Source organism: Mandrillus leucophaeus, unplaced genomic scaffold (genome assembly GCF_000951045.1).
Source record: "Mandrillus leucophaeus isolate KB7577 unplaced genomic scaffold, Mleu.le_1.0 Scaffold994, whole genome shotgun sequence".
Taxonomy (NCBI): domain Eukaryota; kingdom Metazoa; phylum Chordata; class Mammalia; order Primates; family Cercopithecidae; genus Mandrillus; species Mandrillus leucophaeus.
This window is the reverse complement of record NW_012110852.1, coordinates 230310-250698: the sequence shown is the minus strand read 5'-3', so window position 1 is coordinate 250698 and position 20389 is coordinate 230310. Positions and strand designations below refer to the sequence as shown.

The 20389-nt window shown below is 39.0% G+C and overlaps 1 pseudogene; it reads right to left on the bottom strand.

Moving 5' to 3' along the window:
• Positions 1-6563: 6563 nt before the first annotated feature.
• On the bottom strand, positions 6564-7301 carry LOC105532908 (annotated as a pseudogene).
• Positions 7302-20389: the final 13088 nt, after the last annotated feature.

The window sequence follows — 20389 nt, the reverse complement described above, 5'->3', positions numbered from 1 at the left end:
GTTGTCACTGTTCTGACCCTCACTCTCCACTATTGGCCCTCTTCCCATTCTGGTTTTCTCAGTCCAGGACTCCATCTCTGGTGTATGGGAAACCATCCAGCTCCTCTTTCTTGCTGCTCTGGGACTGACAGAGGCTGAGAGGCTACCTGGGTATCCTCAACCTAGGGACATCCTCATCCATTTCAAATCTATTGCTCCTCAGCCACGTTGGGTTCAAGAGAGATGCCTTTGAGGCTCACTACTGCCTAGTCCACTACCTGCAAAGTGTGACACAAGTCACATCTGTTCTTGAAACCCTAAAACCTGCCTACAGTTCCTGTAATCCAACCCTTCCCCTGTTAGTCCATTTGTGTCGCTATAAAGGAATACCTGAGGCTGCCTAATTTATGAAGAAAAGAGGTTTATTTGGCTCATAGTTATACAGGCTATACAGGAAGCATAGTCCCAGTGAGGTAGGTACTACTTTTGGCACTATTCTTGCAGATGGAATAACTGAGGCACCAAGAAGTTAAGGGCCTTTCCCAAGGTCACATAGCTAGTGTGTGGTGGAGTTGGGATTTTCACTCATACAGCCTGTCTGCGATGGTCATACTTTGATGAAGATACTACATTGCCCCTCAGAGAGTATATACCAAGGAAGTGGGTGAAGAGGCTGATTCAGGCTGGTCACATGCTTAGAGATACTAGACCTCAGCATTTGAAATTCACAAGCCATGAATTTGGCTCTCATTTCCTTTTCATTTCTGTTGTAGTATCCTTTCCCCATGTCAATGAAAAGAACAGAATGGGAATGCAGTACAATATGTGTCCCTTTTGTTGAAGGAGGATAGCAGCTAATTCTTCATAATTGGTATTCTGCTGCACTTTTCAAGCACAGATAAGTTAGTTCCCAACTTCCTCTTCAAATTCTGTATCATGGAGTTTGCCCTCAGAACAAAAATTTGCTCCACACAAAAGTTAGTTCTAGACAAAATGTTTTAATATTAATATTCAATTTTTAATGACAAGATTCTGCTTCCCTTATATGTTTGTATTTCAATTAAAGAAAACACTAAGCTTGCCCCCATAACTATACTTGAATATTCAGAAACCTTGGAAATCCTGGTGAAAGGAGGAGAAGTTATAGCAAAGACCTCTGTGGTGTCCTTTCTGAATCCAGCCAGTTTGGTAGATCACCACAGATACAAGCATAAGTCCCTGCACATAGTAGGTCCTCAAAAATAGTGGTTGATTGATTGTGAGGTGCCCAAAAGGAGGGAATATGTCAAATGGGAAAATTGCTCTTGCCATATGCTTGACTGAATAGTCATGCATGGCTGAGCATGTTTCTCCTGCTCTCCATAGGTTTGCTCCACTGTCACTGTGTGACATTTGTGACTTCTGAGGGTTCAGAGTTCATGTCCTCCTCTTCAAAGGCTTGGGTTCTATGCCCTTCTCTTCTTAGAATAACCCCAGAAGGGCAATTAGGTTTTTAGAAAATGTTTTTCAATGGAGATGATGTTGCCTGTACATTATACATAACAACTGAGTGGCTAGTAGGCTGTGACCCTATATTTTACAGCTCTCTAATTTGGTTATTTTGTAAGAATGCCATAGATGACTGACTAGTGTGTTCTTAGCTTCTGGATGAATTGACAATGGTAAAATATTGACATCTCAGAGAGTCTAGCCATTATCTTGCAGCTTATGAAAAGTGATGACTTTTTAGAGCTTCAAAGAGAAGAAAAATGCTACAACCAGCTACAAATGCAGATACACACCTCTGCCAACTCCCCATTACAATTCTCTGTCTTTCAAATGGAGATTAAATGCAGTGCCAAAATGTGTCATCTGGTGTTGCGTTTTTGTAATGTGGACAAATGTCGACAAAATTCATGTGGAGGCACAAAAATCTAACTATTTATGAATTAAAATTAAATGTAAGTTTTGCCATGGGTAGAAGCCTTAATTGCTAAGGCTAGATTCAGTGCCATTATCAAAACAGCAACACTTCCTTCCTGCAATCACCAATTCAAAAGGAGAAAGGGGAAACTGCCCTCTCTGAGAAGCTACTGTTCATACCAGGCCCTGTCTTAGGTACTTCACGCCTGTAATCTCAATGGGTGCCATATATCAGACCTGATAAAAGTGAATCAGATGACTTTGGTACTGCCTACTTTGTAGATAGTTGGTACATTTCAATCCATGTAACAAACCCATTCACAATGTTGGCAGGCACAAGCAACATATTTTGCCTTCAAAATGTGCTTGTGCCTCGCCATGCTCCCCTGGATCAGTCTTTATTCTTCTTCATCCACATAACTTCCCTCTCAAGACCTTTAGACCCTTGCCAGGAAGCAGAGGAAACTACAATTTTCCTGTATTCAAATGTTCCGAATTGGACTATCACTACTCTGGGGAGTATGATAATAACTGTTATATGTTTCAAATTCTTACTGATTGGCTATCTGATATTCATGATTTACCTTCATATTTTAATATGAAATTATTCCCCATATGCATGTGTGTACAGTAATTTCAATGAAATTTTTAATTTATTTCACTGTCAATGGCTGCCTGTCCAGTGGATCTATACAGGTAACACTGCCTCTTCACGGGAGAAATTTCATTTGATGGGTGAAGTAACAACTCTTGGAAAGTTGTTTACAGAAAACAGCTTTTCAGTAACATGAGAAGATTATGACTTGACGCATATATGCCCAGCATTTTGCCTCAAGAATTTAGCCCTGCAGTTGACCATGGCAGATATAAATGGCCAATCCTTGGGGAACGATGGCAGAGAGAAACATTGTAAGCTCAAAAGCTTCATATATTTCATCATTAGTAATATATCAAATACTGATTGCAGATCTTGATTTCATCCCTTCTGGACTCTCTATGTTTATGACAGCCAATTCAAACATTTCATCAAGCTTCCAACTCTACAAACCCTCCTAAGATGACAACATCACACCTTAATTTACTGACACAAGTTTCTTCAATTTTTTCTCATTCATGCTAAAATTCCTCTCTGCCTTATTTATTTTTTCTACCATCTCTCTTTTTGTAATCCTCTTTCTTTCCAACTCCACTTCCTCATTGTCTATTTACTCCTGAACTTAGGGTTTATACTCTCAGCATGCTACTCACCATTCTCTTTTGCAATCAACCATGATCCAACATGGTTGGATCCAACATGCTCTTCCTCATTGAACTATGACCTATCGTAATGTTGACATTTCCTTCTAGAAACTCTTTTTCCTTGGCTCAGGCAATCTTATACAGAAATTTATGGTTTCTCCTCTTACCTAAGGGCTCCTTGTTTTTCTTCACTGCTTCCTCTTCCAAGGCTTTGTCCTTCACCTTTTTTTTTCCTCTTTAGAAGCAAGGTTTCTAATCTTAGGAAGAAATGGAAAAGCTTCTGAGGGTTCCAGGAAACCTTGGTAAGTTTATGCCAAACTGTATTTGTGTGTGCATCTGTTTATGCATTTGGGTAAAAGGGGCCATAATTTAATTGAATTTCAAAGGAGTCCAGGACCCTGCAGAAAATGTTAAGAACGTTTGCTCTAGACTTCCTCCCTGGGCAATTTTACCATCCTCCAATGCTGAAATGATTGCCTTCCAAATCCCAGTTTTCCACCTGACCATCCCCTTAATCTTTAGCTTTTTAAGTATCTCTGACTCTTTATGTTTCCTCCTGGTATACAGTAGTACTACACATTAGTAAATATACTCTCTAGGGAAGCTACAACTGGTGAAACACTCATTTTACCACCGCTCCTTGCCAGATACCCATATGGCAGCTGTGCACAAAAATTTTAAAATGTACCTTTCAGGGAGGTCCAGTGCTATGGGTACATGGCTTAGTAACAGGATGGTACTTTTGCGGGTATTTTTGTTGTTGTTGACTTTTCAGTATTTTATCTCCATCATGCCAAGCCTGCATTCAAGCTGATTTTGAAGCATCTTAGTCTGACTCTCAAAGACCTCCATGATCTGGTCTAAACCTTATACTTCTAGCATTATGACCCACTAATCCTCTCCAAAAAGCTTCCACTGTAGCCAGACTGGTCTGCTTATTATTGCCTGGACAGATTATATGCATTCCTCTGCATATTCGCTCACCATCTTTTACCTGCCTAGAATCTCTGCCTCTCCAACATGTTAGAGTGAGTCCTCTATACTTTCACATCTTAGTTCTAGCTCTACTTCTTCTAAGAAACATTTTATAACCACTCCAGTGCTTACTGACCTCACCTTCCTATAAGATCCCGTTGCTCTTATTGTCTGTATCACACTGTTGACTGTGAGCACTCTTCAGTCTTTGACTTCTAGTACAGTGCCCTAGGACCTTGGCACTCAAAATGTGGTCCATGGACCAACAGAATGGGCAGAACTTGGGAGCTAGCTAAAAATGAAGAATCTCACAACCCACTGCAGACCTACCGAAAAATACTCTGCATTTTAACAAGATCTTCAAGTGATTCTTACAAATGATAGAGTTTGAGAGGCAGTGCCCTATGTCATGCATTTGCAGTTGTTAAAATAACTTAGTTTCAGTCCCTGAATATACCTTATCTTTCATTACATTTTACTTTCTGATCATGCCTTCTCTGTTACTTTTCAGAATTCTTTGTACTATGATGCTTTTCCTATATTCCCCCGTTGAAAGTATGTCTCTTCTTGAATTACTTTGATGCTTCTTTGATCATTTTCTACATGTATCTTGTATTAAAGGGCATTTCGTGTACAGAGGTATTAACTCCTTTGTTAGATTATAAGCTCTTTGAGGGTAGGAATGGAATTTTCTTCATCTCTGATCCTTGACAGTTTCTGGCAGAGTTCCTGACACCCAGTAGTTAAAAATAATAAATGTTTGTTGAATGAATGAATGAATGAATGGCTAATTTCATAATAAATTCATTTGGATTTTAGAATTTACTTGGGAAAAATGTGATAGATAATTGACCATGGGTCGTGCTGTTCATAATTGCAATGTTTTTATTTTTCAAGCCAAATATTAATTATCTAAGCTAGTCATGCTGTTTCTTAATGACTTTTAAACCTGTACCATTATGAATACAAGACTGCATGAATTTTTAACAGTCTCCAAGTAGTTCATAATTAAAGACCAAGTGATTCAACTCATTGACGCAATCAATGCCTTTGTTTATAGCTTAGTTTTCATCTCTGTATAGATAACCAAGAAAAAAAAGCTAACAAACCACAGAAAACAAAGTCTGATGATAAAGAAGTATGAAAAAGTATCTCACCACCCATTCTGTGTCTGAATGACTAGTAATGAAAGGGAAAAGTGTCAGTAGCCACTAAAGTTAATCAATATACTGACTCATCTACTCGACAAATTCTAGATGAATCAGAGGTCTTTGTGTTTCATAGTTTATGACTCATATCTTTTAAACTCTGTGGACCTAATCACAGAAACTAAACAGGGGAGAAAATGAAATGATCCAAATCCAATATTTGAGCAGTGCAAGAAAAAAATAAACTTTCTGAATTAGAAGTCATCTTCTTTTAGAAGCTTAACAGTTTCAGATGGATTTCTCCAGTTATCTATATAAGAGAGATCAGTCTGTATCCAGTTTCTCCTTCTGTCACAAAACCCAACAGTTTCTTTTTGAGATCAAAATGATGTTGCCTTATATTAGAAAGTGATTGTAGTTATTAAGGTGTTTTGAAAGTCTTTTGTTTACTGACTATGATAATTTTGGAAGATGATTTATCTATTAGATTGACTTTTGAGAAAAGAGCTAGAATACCTGGTTATACAAACATGGAAGTCCCCTAAAATTATATCCCACAGGTCTCCTGCTCTAGTTTCTTCATTGCGAATACACTCAAATGTCACTAATTAGGCTAGTAAAGAGAAAAGTCAAGATAGCAGAAAGTATTCTTTCTTTCTTTCTTCCTTTCTTTCTTTCTTTCTTTCTTTCTTTCTTTCTTTCTTTCTTTCTTTCTTTCTTTCTTCCTTCCTTTCTTTCCTTTCTTTCTTTCTTTCTTCTTTCTTTCTTTCTTTCTTTCTTCCTTCCTTCCTTCCTTCCTTCCTTCCTTCCTTCCTTCCTTCCTTCCTTTCTTCTTTCTTTTTTTTCAGAAACAAGTAAATATTTGTTTTTGTGCCTTTCTTCCTATGTGTATTTCAAGTCTTTTTCAAAACAAGGCCCCAGGAATCTCCAGATTCAGTTATGTCCCTGGGCTTGGTCGATTGCTGCAGGAGTCTTAGGAAGCCTTATACAAATGCTTGAGCTACTCATTTACCAACATTAAACCCTAGGATAGAAGATGCAACAAAGCAGGACTCCTTCCTCCATGGAATGTGCTGATTTCAGACGAGGTGGCAGCCACAATGCAGAAAACGCTGGGAATTTTTCCTTGGAACTGGGCCGTGATGAGAGGTGCTTGCTATGAACATAAGCTACTGTCTTTTCTTTGACCCCTCCTTTCCAGTTTTTGAAGATAAAGCAGGAAATAATCTTCTCTGAAGATACTTGATAAAAATTCCCAAAAAACAAAAACACATGCTTCCACCTCATTGATAAAAATTTACTGCAGTTTGGCACCTGGGTCTAGTTCAGCTGGTGGATGAGCTGATTGATGCATTCACCCCGATAGCCAGGTGTGCTCATCTCCTTGAGAAAGCCCACTCTATTTTTGGTAGCATGACAGGCCACTGAGAGGTGGAAAGGGCACAAGAACCATAAGATCTCCTGGAAATGCTTCCCTGGGAAGGCAAATTCATAAATGAGGTCTTCCAAGCAAATGACACCAACCTTCCCCAGGTGCTCCTCAATCACTGTGTTGTCTGTCAGAGGGATGATCTTATTCTTGACCATGGATTGTCCATGTTTCAAAATGAGTTCCCAGACAGACTTCAGATTTGGAAATCCCCAGGTCACATAAGTTTCCACTATATGCATCATTTTTAGGTTCTGGGAGTTGATTTTTACAAACACACCACTAAAAATTTTCTTTAGGCGAAGTCTTGCAATGATCTGCAGCAGTAATCTCATGTCATCAATCCTTTCGATGCGTACAACAAAGGCCAAGGAATATTTATCTGGCAATTCCAAGTCATGAGGTTTCACTTCTAGTTGTCTGAGATGCACCTTGTCACATTTCTGCCACCAGGAATCATGTAGGAATTATTCCAGTGGCTTAAACCTAAGCCCTTTTCCTTTCCTCTGCTCCTACTTTGCCAAAAGTGCCTGCTTTGCCTGGGTGGCTTTGAGGGCTTGATAAGTCTTCCTCTTTTTCAGGAGATTTTCTGGAACCAAAGGGATTTTTCTTTGCTCTTGCTCTGCCATCTTTCTAGTGTTGCAGCTACATGCAAAAAGTATTTCTTAAGAGTTGGGCTTCATGAGCTATAAAGAGGGAGTAGAGAATAGTGGCTACAAACATGGTGTTTGAAATTGAGCTGATATGGATGCAAATCCCAACTTGCTTTCTTAATGTTTGTGTAACACTGTGTAAGTCCCACACCTATGAAGTGGGGATACTAATAATGCCTGCAGGATTGAGAAAAATGTAAACAGTGCTAACCAAAGTACCTAGCACTTAGTGAGTTCTCTGTAAGATTTAATAATTGTTATAGTAGCTGTTAGTAAGGCTGTATTTCTACCTTTCCCATGCTCACTTCCTGGTCAGCAGTCTGTCTCATATTTGGATTCTTCCACCATCCATGTCCTTTGGAGGCTCATTTGACTGTCCCTTTCCCTAGGCAACTGCCCTTTTTTTCATCTTCACTATTCACACTGGGCTTGGACCCACAGCTCGCCTTGGACTTGCTTCTGTAGATACTCTCAATGGCCACCACCCTCTGCCTAGCTCATGCTGATCTTGCTGGTAAGTGATCTTCGATCTAATTCTAATTTCCCTCTAGAGCTCCACCAAACTTCCCTAACCACATCTCTAACCAAGGCCTTTAACCTGAGGAAGATGAAGGAACATGCATGAACAGAAGCAGAAGGAGGGTCTAGTACAAGTCTTCCCAAAGCGTATTCTGCAGAATGCTAATGCTGCAAGTTCTTATACAAGAAAAGATAGCATTTTTTTCTGGTAAAATAATTTTGGAAAATTTTGCATACTATTTGTTCCTGCAGATTCACAGTGCACCTTAATATTTAGCAACTTGGACAAACAGTGGTACAGAAAATTAACTCTTTTAGCTCAAAGACATTTTTGGAAATACCAGCATAGTTCATGTTCCATTTCCATTGTAATCACTTAGCAGCTACTACAGCAAACATTGGCAGTCCCTACGGCAAACAGAAAAGAGAGCTCTGGAGGGTATGATATTGACAATTAATTGCTGTGCCCAGAAGTGGTACATGTTACTGCCACTAACCACTCATTGTTATCAGTCATCTGGCTCCACAAAACCAAAAAGAAGCCAGGAAATTCCATCTTAGCATCTGTATAGGAGGGGGAGAAATAGAAACATGTGGTGAACAGTATTAATGACTGCTACATTGAACCTCAATATTCATATCTGTAAAATGGGATATGAAAAATAGCCTTTTATGAAGATTAAGTGAAATACAAAAATAAAATTTTTTATAAAGTGCGAAGTGCTATGCACAGGTAAAGGATAATTACCCAGTTAAGTCATGGGATTTCTGCTTTGTGAGATCAGGATCAGAACATGAGCCACAGATGAACTGCAGGGAAGTGTGGGTAGCTGGGATGGTGACAAGCATAACAGGACAAAGAAGGATGGGGACCAAATAAGACAAAGTTATGGATAATGGCCAAACAAATTGCAGTGATAAGAATTATCTTTAAGAAAAATAAGAAGAAATTTTCTAGACAAAAGTAACCTTCTGTCCACTGTGTCCAAAAGATCACATATTGAAAATGAGTATATCTGAGTTAATCATGTTTTACCATAATTGCTCATTGAATTAAACCACAAAGGAAATCCTGTTTTTATTCAGAAATATGATCTTCATAGACAATTTCTCCTCAGGCAGACTCTAGATGCTGTTTTCATTTACAAAAATATATTAGCTGTCATCTATCCTTCTTTTTTTCCCCCACATAGAAATTATACAACAAAAGCTTTTCAAGAGGGAATACATTTGTACCACCTAATTCTTAACACTTTCGAGCAGATTTCAATAGTCTGGATTCAGGAAATGCTATGTTCCAATTCCATTTGTCATCATTTATTCCTCCCCTAACAAACATGATCTGCATCTACTTGAAAATGACATGTATTTAAGTTGTAATTCATACTAAAAATACTGATCATGCTATATTATAGATGCATCGGAAGCAAGCAAAATAGATTCACTAGAAATTTGGAAAATCCTGCTTGTAATCATGTTCTTTGTATTAACATGTCCACATCAAGTTTTTTGTTTGTTTAATGATGCCTTAAATTTTCTAATTGAAAAGGATACTCCTGACGTTATTGGGCCATTAGGGGGCTATCAGATGCCTACATGTACAGTATCACCGAGTGTAAATCTAGAAGGCCCTTAGCCACACTTATTACCAATCACAGGCCAGGGCCCCAAACAATTGTAAGGACAGTGGGCCGGGGTGGGAATGGGTATAACAAGGTGGGGGAAAAACAAAGATGGAAAGAAGATAAGTAAAGTGTAGCAAGTTCTCACTTAACATTTTCAATAGATTCTTGGAAACTGACTTCAAGTGAAATGATGTATAACAAAACAAATTTTTAAAAGCAACATTGCAAGAAAACGATGATGAAGGAAATTATGTTACTTGAAAATCTGCTTTATGTCATTTCACTTAAAGTTAGTTTCCAAGAACTGATCAATGACATTAAGTGAGGACTTACTGTTGTGAGTCTTAGGGAAGACTTAGTGTCGACAGCAGTATAAAACTTCCCAACTCAAGATGTGAAAAGTGACAAATGAGCATTATATATGAAAATCAAAGGAGACCTCATGGGGCAGTTTGTAGATAGTTGTTTCTAAGTACCAAACTCCACAGTAATGCAAGTTGTCTAGTAGCAAGGTTATGGGTACCATGAAGGTTAGTGACCACAAATTTAGCCCCCCAAAAAGTTGGAATGCAATTATGTCTCAGTATAAAGCTCACTAATATCCATAGGAAAATAAAAATGTACAATATCGTATAAGCTAAAAAAAAAAAAGTCACAAAGTCTGGCATCCCATCAAAAATTATCAGACATCCAAGGAAGGAGAAAAATACCCCCTATCATAAAGAAAAACTTCAATCAATTGAAACTGACCCAGAATTAACACAGATGATAGAACTAGTAGGTAAAAATATTAAAAATATATTCCATATGCTCAAGAAGCTAGAGGAAAGACTGAACATAGTAAAGATGGAAAATACAAAAAGATTCAAATTGAAATTCTATAGATGAAAATGATGATGACTAAAATAAAATGTAACCTGGATTTTGGATTAACAGCAGATTAGGCATCGCATGAAAAAAAATAATAAATTTGTTAGATATATAAATAGGAAGTATCCAAAATGAAACCCAGAGACAAAGGAATTAAAAATAAATAAATAAAATAAGCAGTGTCAGTGAGCTGTGGGACAACTTCAAGTGCCCTAATACATGCGTAATTGAAGTCCGCAAAAGAGAAAAGAGAGAGGGAAGAAAAACTATTTGATCAATTAATAGCCAATTAATTTTCAATTTTGATAAAATGTATAAACCCATAGATCAAAGAGGCTATTTATCATCCAGGTGAGAGTAAATTGTGGTTTAAATTGGGGTAGTTAGGACTGGAGTCAGTTAGAAATGGTCAGATTCTACACATAATTTGGAGGGTAAAGTCCATAAGATTTCCTAATGGTTTGGATGTGGAGTGTGAAAGGCTTCACGGATCACTCCAAGACTTTTGGCTAGAGAAAATGGAAGGCTGAAAAATGACAAATGATTTTCACTGGAAAGGGACCCAGTCAGAATAGGAACCATCAGCTCAGACCTGAGCCAACAATTTCTCAACTTTATTATTTAGAAATCTGTTATGTTAGTTTTTACTAACAGCCTTTGGTATCCAGAGCAACAATAAATAGTTAAGATTAAAATTACTCATGTTGTCATTCCAGGGTTCTTGAATGGGAATCTCTAGGACCTTTTCATTTAATCAGTTCCTAGCCTACTTTTAGACAGCATAGATTCTCATCAGAGATACAGTTATCTAAGCATCCAAATGTTTTAGTTTGCCCTTTCATATTTATAACTCCTTTCTTAGAAACAGAGAGAACAGAATGTTATGTACATTTCAACTGCCAGCAGCTTACCAGAATGGCAGTGTCCAGGGTTTCTGTTACTTGTCCCCATGGGCTGGGGCAGAATGATTTCCTAGCATTATTTACAGTCCTGGAACATCCTATACTTTCAGGTCTTGCCTGGATGTATCCAGGAACTCATGTGTCCTGTGAGAAAAGCAGGAACTGAGAAATGGCAGGGGTGATTTCTTTTTCAGATGAATTAAGTTCATAAATAGGATCCAGGTATGACAAAGAGTAGAAAAACTAAGAATCAGCATATGTAATCAGCAATATACTTATAAAAGGATAACATGATGGCTATATTTTTATCATTAAAAGAAAGTAAGAAAAACAGTAACACTGATTTTTTTCACTAATTAAATGAAAAGCAACTTCGAGCAGAAAAAGGCATAAATTTGCTATTTATAAACCTCCCTACTCTATTGGATTCAGAGTCTGTGCTTTGGGAAGTCTTCTGGAAATTCAGTATTAAGCCCCCAGAAGGGTGAGGTTCCAGAGAACTGTTTAGGGCATTCTACTCTATACCTAACATGGATTGAACTGTGGTGAGAGGCCAGCATAGCTGAGTCTCACAAATATGAGCATAAGATATTTTTTGATTGAAGAAATTTCCTGAAGTCCTGTAAGGCACTGTGCCAGAAGCTATACTTGTGTTCAGGAGAGAGATGGGGGAGGGAATAAAGGGAGTTTGAAAGACAGAGAAAAGATTGATCAGAACTCTCACCTTACAGAGACACATACACTTGTGGAGAAGATAGGCATACAACTATATTATAGGACAAACTGATTTGTGCCTGAGGATCCTCATAGGATAAAGTCATGGTCTCCCAGGGTGTTTCAGCTCACTGAACATTTGCTCAGAAGTCTATAAGTCAGCCTTCACATTTTGACTTTTTTGAATGGGCAATGGGCACCAGAGGTCTATCTATGCCTGGACATTTCCACTGCCTGACCTTGTCAGAATTGCCCAAGTTGGCTCTGTGGAGGCCAGTTAACCATGTAACCAAGAAGAGGTTAGTTAGAAAACAGACATGGATCTACCACTTTAAGTGAAGGAAATCATGTGGACTCCCACCAAAACCAAAATGTGGACTGAAGTAAAACTTTTGTTGGGTCTGAAAAAGTTTCATAACCATCCTTGGTGTGTTTCATTTTCATGCTCTGTTTGCATGCTTCACGGCTTTCTAGTTCTACTAAAAGCAGAAGTGCCACAATATTTTAATGACGTTTCTTCTAATGGCACTGAAAGACCAGGTGTTAACAGTCAACAACATGTCAGGAAGAGGATGCAGACTTTCCTAAGAGACTGTAGCCTTCCCTTGAGGAGCAGCCATGTGAGTGGACTGTGGCCTTCAGTTTGTCTTTCTTTACACTATGCTTTGGATCTATGGGGCAGACCCATCCAGCGTCTATGTGTTCATAAGGACACATTGATTTTCAATTTGTAAATCAGGAAAACTAAAATGTGCAGATGTGGTCTGTTCCTAGCAGAGCCACAGGCAACAGCACTGTTAGTCCCTCATTGATTAACAAAATAGGGGAGCTTGCTTTTAAGGGCAGGCCACTATTACTTTACCTGATCTCCTATGGAAGCTGTTGTGTTCGCTCATTAAACAATCACATATTTATCCAAAATTAATTTGAGAATAAGGTTGTTAGGTCAGGAACTACAATTGTTCTGTAAAATCATTGGAATTCTATCCCAATTGTTAATCATCATTAATCATTAACTTCATCCTCCCACCCTCAGATAGAAAGCTGAGGATATAAGAACGGATATAAGAAAGTTATTGGCAGGTTATCTCAAAATTGGGAAATTTAACTTTTAGCTTATATTTATCAGCAGTGGGCAGTGGGAACAGAAGTGAGGGATGAAGTTTCCAGAGGAGAAAGAGTTTGGCACATTCAAGGAACCACAAGCATCACACTCTTGCTGGACCACACTGTGGAGGGTGGTGGCGGGGGAGCAGTACTGCTGGACAGAAGCTGAGGCAGAAGATGGACAGCAGCTTAGGCAGAAGATATACACCAGACCCAGATCACAAAGGGCCTCACAGCCCACAAGAGACATAATGGACTTTTCTCAAAAGCAGAGGGAACACTGGCAGGCTTTAAATAGGAGATAGAAGAGTTGTGAGTTGCCCGGTGGTGGGTTTTGTTGTTGTTGTTTTTGCTGTGGTAAGGGGAATGGCTTGAAGGTGGCATGGCTGAAGCCAGGAAGGTCAGGTTGTAACAGTATAGGGCAATTATGATGGAAGTCTAAACAGGCACATTGAGTGTGGGGATGTGTTCATTCACCTAACAGATATCACTTGTCCATCATACACCAGGCACTGTTCTTGATCCTGGGCAACACTGGTACACAAGGGAGAAAGTGTCACTATCTGCATTCTGGTGGGGGAGGAGAGAACTAGATGATTATGCCTTTTTCTATACTTTTTCCCCATGCCTTGGGTTTGAGACTTGTGTGCAATATAACCTTTCCCACTGGGGTGTTAGCAATTTGAGAGTAGGAGCCACACTTCATTTATTTTGACAGCCCCTGATATTAGCTAGAACACTTGCATGAAGTTAGTATGTGCTCAATATGTGTTAGCTGTGAGATTGCACATCATGCTATTATGAGAATTAATGAAATTATCTCCATAATGTGCCAGAAAATAAGTTCATTATAAAAAGCACTATGCAAACTCAAGTCATTTTTGTATTGTTCCTCCATTCTAACCTTACAGAGTTCAACAATTCATATAGAAAAAGGGGAATTTTAATCCTCTATAAATCTTTTTCTGTTAAAAGTGCTCAAAGCAGCCTGTTCTTCCCTCTTTTATTTGCTTGTCGGTATTGTAATTTTACTTTCATTTGTATTTATTTGAGGAACAATTCTTTTCCCCTCAAAGACTTTGAGTTCCTTTGAAACACGGATAATATCTGGTTTTGTTCAACATTTCATTCCCAGCAGCCAACACAGAGCTTAGCACACACTCAATAAATATTTACAAAAAGAATAAATAAACAAATAGATGGATGAAGTGTTGTAGGAATGAGCAATTAATTTCAACTGAAGAAGATGTACAGAAACTTCCTGGGCATTTGAGCTGGGCCTTGAAGAGGAGGAAATTCTTCCAAAGTGTGGTGGTGGTATAGGTGGGAGGAGGGGCGGGGACCTTCTTGGAAGAAAGACAAGCACAGGCATAGGTCCCCAAGGGCAAAACTACACCGGAGGTTCAGGGAACAGTGAGTGGTTTGCTGTGGTTGGCACACAGGATGTGTGCAGGCTGGTGATGGGCAATGAAACTGGAGAAGTAGAGACCAAGTGGTTGGAGGGACATGAAAGAAACAATAGCAACTTTCATTTACAGACAGCATAGTAGGGAGGCTCTCGACATGCATAATCTCTTGTCCTCGCAATACCCTGTAATAATGGTTCTGTAAGTGTAGTCAAGTGCCCAGTAACATCAGCATCACCTGGGAACTTGTTAGAAATGCAGATTCTTAAGTCCATCCCAGACCTAAAGAATCAGAAGCTCTGGGGGTGGGTCTCAGCACTCTATTTTAACAAGCTCTCCAGGTGATTCTAATACATACTAAATCGTGATAACCACTGCCCTGTAAGGTGAGAATTATTGTCCATATTTTACAGGTATAGAAACTAAACTCAGAGGTGCAGTAACTAGCTTAAGGTCATATAGATAATTTTCAAGTTGTTCGTCTAACCCCAAAACCCCTGAGTTTCTTCCAACATCATACTGCCTTGCTCCTGGCAGGGGATATTTTTCTGAAGACATTGGTGAGTCATGCAACACTTTTAATGAGGGAAACAACTTGATCTCATTTTATTTTTATAAATATTATTGTGGCAATGTAAAGGGAGGACGGGAGGAGAACTTTCAGGAGAGGAAATCAGTTAGGAGGCTGACAATATAGACCAGGCACAAGTTGATGAAAACCAAATGATCACCATTTCATATCTGAGAAAACTGAGGCACAGTATATTTTTGTCGCCCCCTTTATTCTTAAATAGTTGAAGGAAAGTATCTCCTGAAACAAATCAGAAATGGTTATTCTGAATTATGTGTCATATATCTCCAGTGTTAAAACTTACAAAACCTTTGCTGAGGTGGGGGAGTATTGAAGTTCTTGACAAGAAGAAGAGAGAAACCTGAGTATTCCTGACAACAAGAAGAGAGAATCCTCTGAGGTCAGGCAGGAAACAAATATGTGAATACATCTTGCATCTAGTCTGAGGGTATGGTGCACACAAAGCCTACCTGGTGGACTCAGGTTTTCACCTCACCCGACCTCTAAATGCTGGTGCTCTTCAGTCTGGTACCTGCTTTTCTCATCTCTCTCCTTTTGATTTGAACCTCAAGTGTATTGGGTTTTATTAGTTCTCAAATCATGGCCCTTATAATTGGACTGTACAAGGCCCTTCTCTTGTTTTATTTATGTATCTGTTCCCTCTCATCACCAACTTCCAATTCCATTTCCCTTTGGCCTCATGGATAACCATTCTCATATAATCAGTGTATGTCCTTTTGTTTGTAGCTGTTCTTATGAAACAGAGAGTCATTTTGTATGCGTGTTTTTCTCCAGTTTCACTGAGGTATAATTGCCAAATAAAAAATTATATTTATTTACAGTGTATAACATATTCGGTATATGTATACATTGTGAAATGATTACCACAATCAAGTTGATTAGCATACCCATCATTTCACATAGTTACCTGTACGCATATATTTTAACTTACATAAATGGCATTGCATAATATGTGGCAGGCTTTTTTTTACTGAGCAGTAGTTAGATCCCTTTGGTCCATTACTGAGCATTGCATAGTACTCACGCCACAGCCTGTCCATTCTCTCCTTCAGTTGGAGATGCACAAATTATCTCCAACTCACCACCACCTTTCGATTGTCAACATTTCCATGAACATCCTTGCTTATGTTCCCCATTTGGCCCATGTGAATATTCCTTTGAGCTACAATCCTTTGTGAATATTCCTTTGAGCTACAATCCCAGGAACTGGATTGTTATGTCATGGAGTGGGTGTTTAATTTGAGTGATTACTACCAGGTTGCCCACTAGAATGGCTGCTCCAGTCTCCACTTGCCAACAACAGTACATGAGGGCTCCTTGATGCTACATCCCTACCGAAACTTGGCATTTTTCACTTTTGTGAGTCTTCTTGTCCACTGGATGATCTCATTCTTGTTTTAATTTATATTTCCTAGATAACTAGTGAGTTTGAGTGTCTCTTCAAAAAAAAAAAAATTAAGCTTTTGGTTTCTGTTTCTTCTCTATCCATATTCTCTTCCCAGGAATTTTAAATTAGCCTACATCTAGGCTGATGACTACCAATGTTATATGTCCAGCTCTGGCCCTTCCCTGAATTTTATGCTTACATGTCAAAATATACTCTTGCATTTCTCATAGAACATGTCAATTAAAACGTATCTAATTTAGAGCTTTTAGGTCCTCAGCACATATACCATCAATATTATACGCCTTGTCTTTCTCATACCAATAAATAGCACCATCATCCACTCAGTTGCATAAGTCAGAAATCTAGGAGTTATCATTGATTACTTTTGGTCTTTTATGCCACCACACCCAAACTATCAGCAAACTTAGATAGCTCTACTTCAAAAGTATATCCTGAATCCATCTACCTTTCTTTATCTTTGCTTTACCCCGCCCCACCCTAGAATATATTATGACATTTCACTGAGTTTATGCATTTCACAATATGACTTTCATCTGTTCATTTAATTATTTATTGCCTGTATCTGCCACTAGATTGTCAGTTCCAAGACAGCAATAACCATGCCTGTTTTCGTTTCCATTGTGTCCCCAGGACCCTGAACAGTGCCTGGTGTTCATTAAATATTGGCTTAATAAGTGGTTTCTTTCATTTTCACCCTTCTCCGTTGGAAGCTGAGCAGCCAAACACCAATAAAAAGCTAGAGGTTCCCCTGACCACTTTCTCTAGAATGGGAAGATACAGACCACACGTAAGAATTGCTCAACTGAAAGTCTTAACACCTAGGTCATTGTTAAACTCGATTGAGATGAAAATTATTTCGTAATAATTTTTAGCCTTTGCCTAGCATAGCATCTAGCACATAAAAAGAACAATAAATACCACTGGAATTAATACACATGTTTAATATTTTGAGTATGTGGGAAACAGCTTCTGTGTGTGTACATCACTTTGAATATACACATAACTTCCTTTTTCATTGGTGGAATTGTTGCCTATATCACTACTAATGTTCATTTAAAGTATTAAGATATAGCTCAAATTATGAAAGTTTATGGAAGACCATGCCCCTGAAGATATCTAGGTTCTGGAATTAGTGGAGAATTGCCAAAAATTGGACAATAGAAATGGTTATACAAATGATTGACTGGGTTGGCCACTAAGCTCAGTTTTTGTTAGGCAGATCTGCTTTGCATCTAAGCAAGAACTGATTCTTCAAACTAGAGAGAGCCATTCAAAAAGAGGAGACAGTCTTCTCTATGTGATTAAGGAAGATGGGCTGAAGTGAAGACACTGAGAACCAAGATGGAATTCACCACAGTGGCCGCAGAGGTACTGGAGATACGGCTCTCAGGTACTGCTGTGCTTCAGAATCACTTGGGGTAGATAAGTTATGATACAGATTTTCAGGCCCATCACAAATATTATTTTGAATGTCTAGTACTTGGCCCAGGAATCTGCATTCTATCAAGCACCCTAGAGGACTGGGCCACATTTTGAGAAAATCTATACTAGAGAGGCTGACCCAAACAATACACTAGAGTAACGAGTGAAGATACATTTCTTAATGGATAGGGCTGTCTTTAACAATGTACAGAGAATTGGTTTCAGACAAATAGAAAAAGATAGAGAATGGTGCAGGGATAAGTGTAGTTTTCCTAAAGCTGAGAACCATAGAATCTTTCATAACCAAGTGCAAAGGGAGTGACTGCAAGGTCAGTGAAGGTTATGCAGCTTCAGTGCTTATGTCTTCGAGTTTCTCCTCTTCTAAATCTGGTCTGAACCTTCTCCTTCCAAAATTAATCTGTTCATTAATTTAAAAATCCCTGATACATTGTTTGGCACAGAATTTGGCACTCTGCAAATGCTTTGATTTATTGAATTGAGCATGGTTGTTTTGTCTGTTTGTTTTTTTGAGATGGAGTCTTGCTCTGTCACCCAGGCTGGAGTGCAGTGGCACGATCTCGGTTCACTGCTAGCTCTGCCTCCTGAGTTCACGCCATTCTTCTGCCTCAGCCTCCCAAGTAGCTGGGACTACAGGTGCCTGCCACCACGCCCAGCTAATTTTTTGTATTTTTAGTAGAGATGGGGTTGCACCATGTTAGCCAGGATGAACTCGATCTCCTGACTTTGTGATCCGTCTGCCTCGGCCCCCCAAAGTGCTGGGATTACAGGTGTGAGCCACCGTGCCCAGCCTGAATTAAGCATGAGTTTTATCAAAGAAATAAAGGCCCTTATATAACCCTTTCCCCTGAGAAATGTAATCTACTCAGATAAAATTTACATAAATGAAACTCTGGAATAGTTTTAAATGATCAATAATGAGTCCTGGTTATAGGAAACAAACTAATATCTGAAGTTCTAATAAGACAGAGTTAAGTCATTAGACAGAAATAAGGATGGGAAAGACCTCTTTCAAAATAGAAATCTTGAACTGGATCTTGACTGAAGCAATTGAAATTTCAGAATCTTATTTAACAAGAATGTACTCTCATATTATCTATGTAATTTAAAAGATGTAATGGGATACAACTGTTAAGAAGGAAGAAAAGAGCAGAAGCAAGGCATTTGACAAAGATGAGGCCTTCATTCTCATTTATGTTCTGGGCTGGACACAAGTTTGGGTTGAAGTCAAAGAAATATCATATATATTATATATATATATAAAAAATACATATATATGTCATATATATTATATATAATATATACCCCCACACACACACACACACATACACATCCTGTTTAAACCATATTAACTGTACTTCTGAGGTCCTATACTTTTGGAATGGTAGGCTATCTAAACTTAGTCATTGGTGGGGACTCTACCACACCTGTGATTATACAAAACCCCCAGGGACTTAGACAACACCAAAGCATTGAGGAGAACTCCAGGTCATGAAGCTGGTTCTTCTCAGTCCTCATGGGCCCTTCAGGGCTATAGCTCTGTTACTGGAGGCCCTGACTCTTCAGTAAGGCATCTCTTCTACATGACCCTTGTAGCCATTCCCCTGAGTTCTTCCATCTTTATAGTCCTTCCAGTAAGGTGGTCCAGGGCATATATTTGACTTCAAACCTGAAAAAATCCTTGAGGCAAGGAATGGCCAAGCTAGACAGCTTACTTAAAAATAGGATAGTGACAGACTGGATTAAGAAAATGTGGCACATATACACCATGGAATATTATGCAGCCATGAAAAAGGATGAGTTCGTGTCCCTTGTAGGGACGTGGATGCAGCTGGAAACCATCATTCTCAGCAAACTATTGCAAGAACAGAAAACCAAATAACGCATGTTCTCACTCATAGATGGGAACTGAACAATGAGATCACTTGGACACAGGAAGGGGAGCATCACACACTAGGGCCTATTGTGGGGAGGGGACGGGGGGAGGGATAGCATTAGGAGATATACCTAATGTAAATGATGAGTTAATGGGTACAGCACACCAACATGGCACATATATACATACGTCACAAACCTGCACGTTGTGCACATGTACCCTAGAACTTAAAGTATAATTTTTTAAAAATAGGATAGTATGGAGAAATATGGAAAACAATACAAAATTACACACACACACACACACAGGTGCATGCACGTGCACACACACACACACATGCACACACACACCCACATACATTCATATTCTTGCCTCCTTCATAATTAGAAAAATAAAATTCCTGTCCAGGCGTGGTGGCTCACGCCTGTAATCCCAGTCCTTTGGGGGGCCAAGGCGGGTGGATCACCTGAGGTTGGGCGTTCAAGACCAGCCTGACCAACATGGAGAAACCCCGTCTCTACTAAAAATACAAAAATTAGCCAGGCATGGTGGCGCATGCCTGTAATCCCAGCTATTCGAGAGGCTGAGGCAGGAGAATCGCTTGA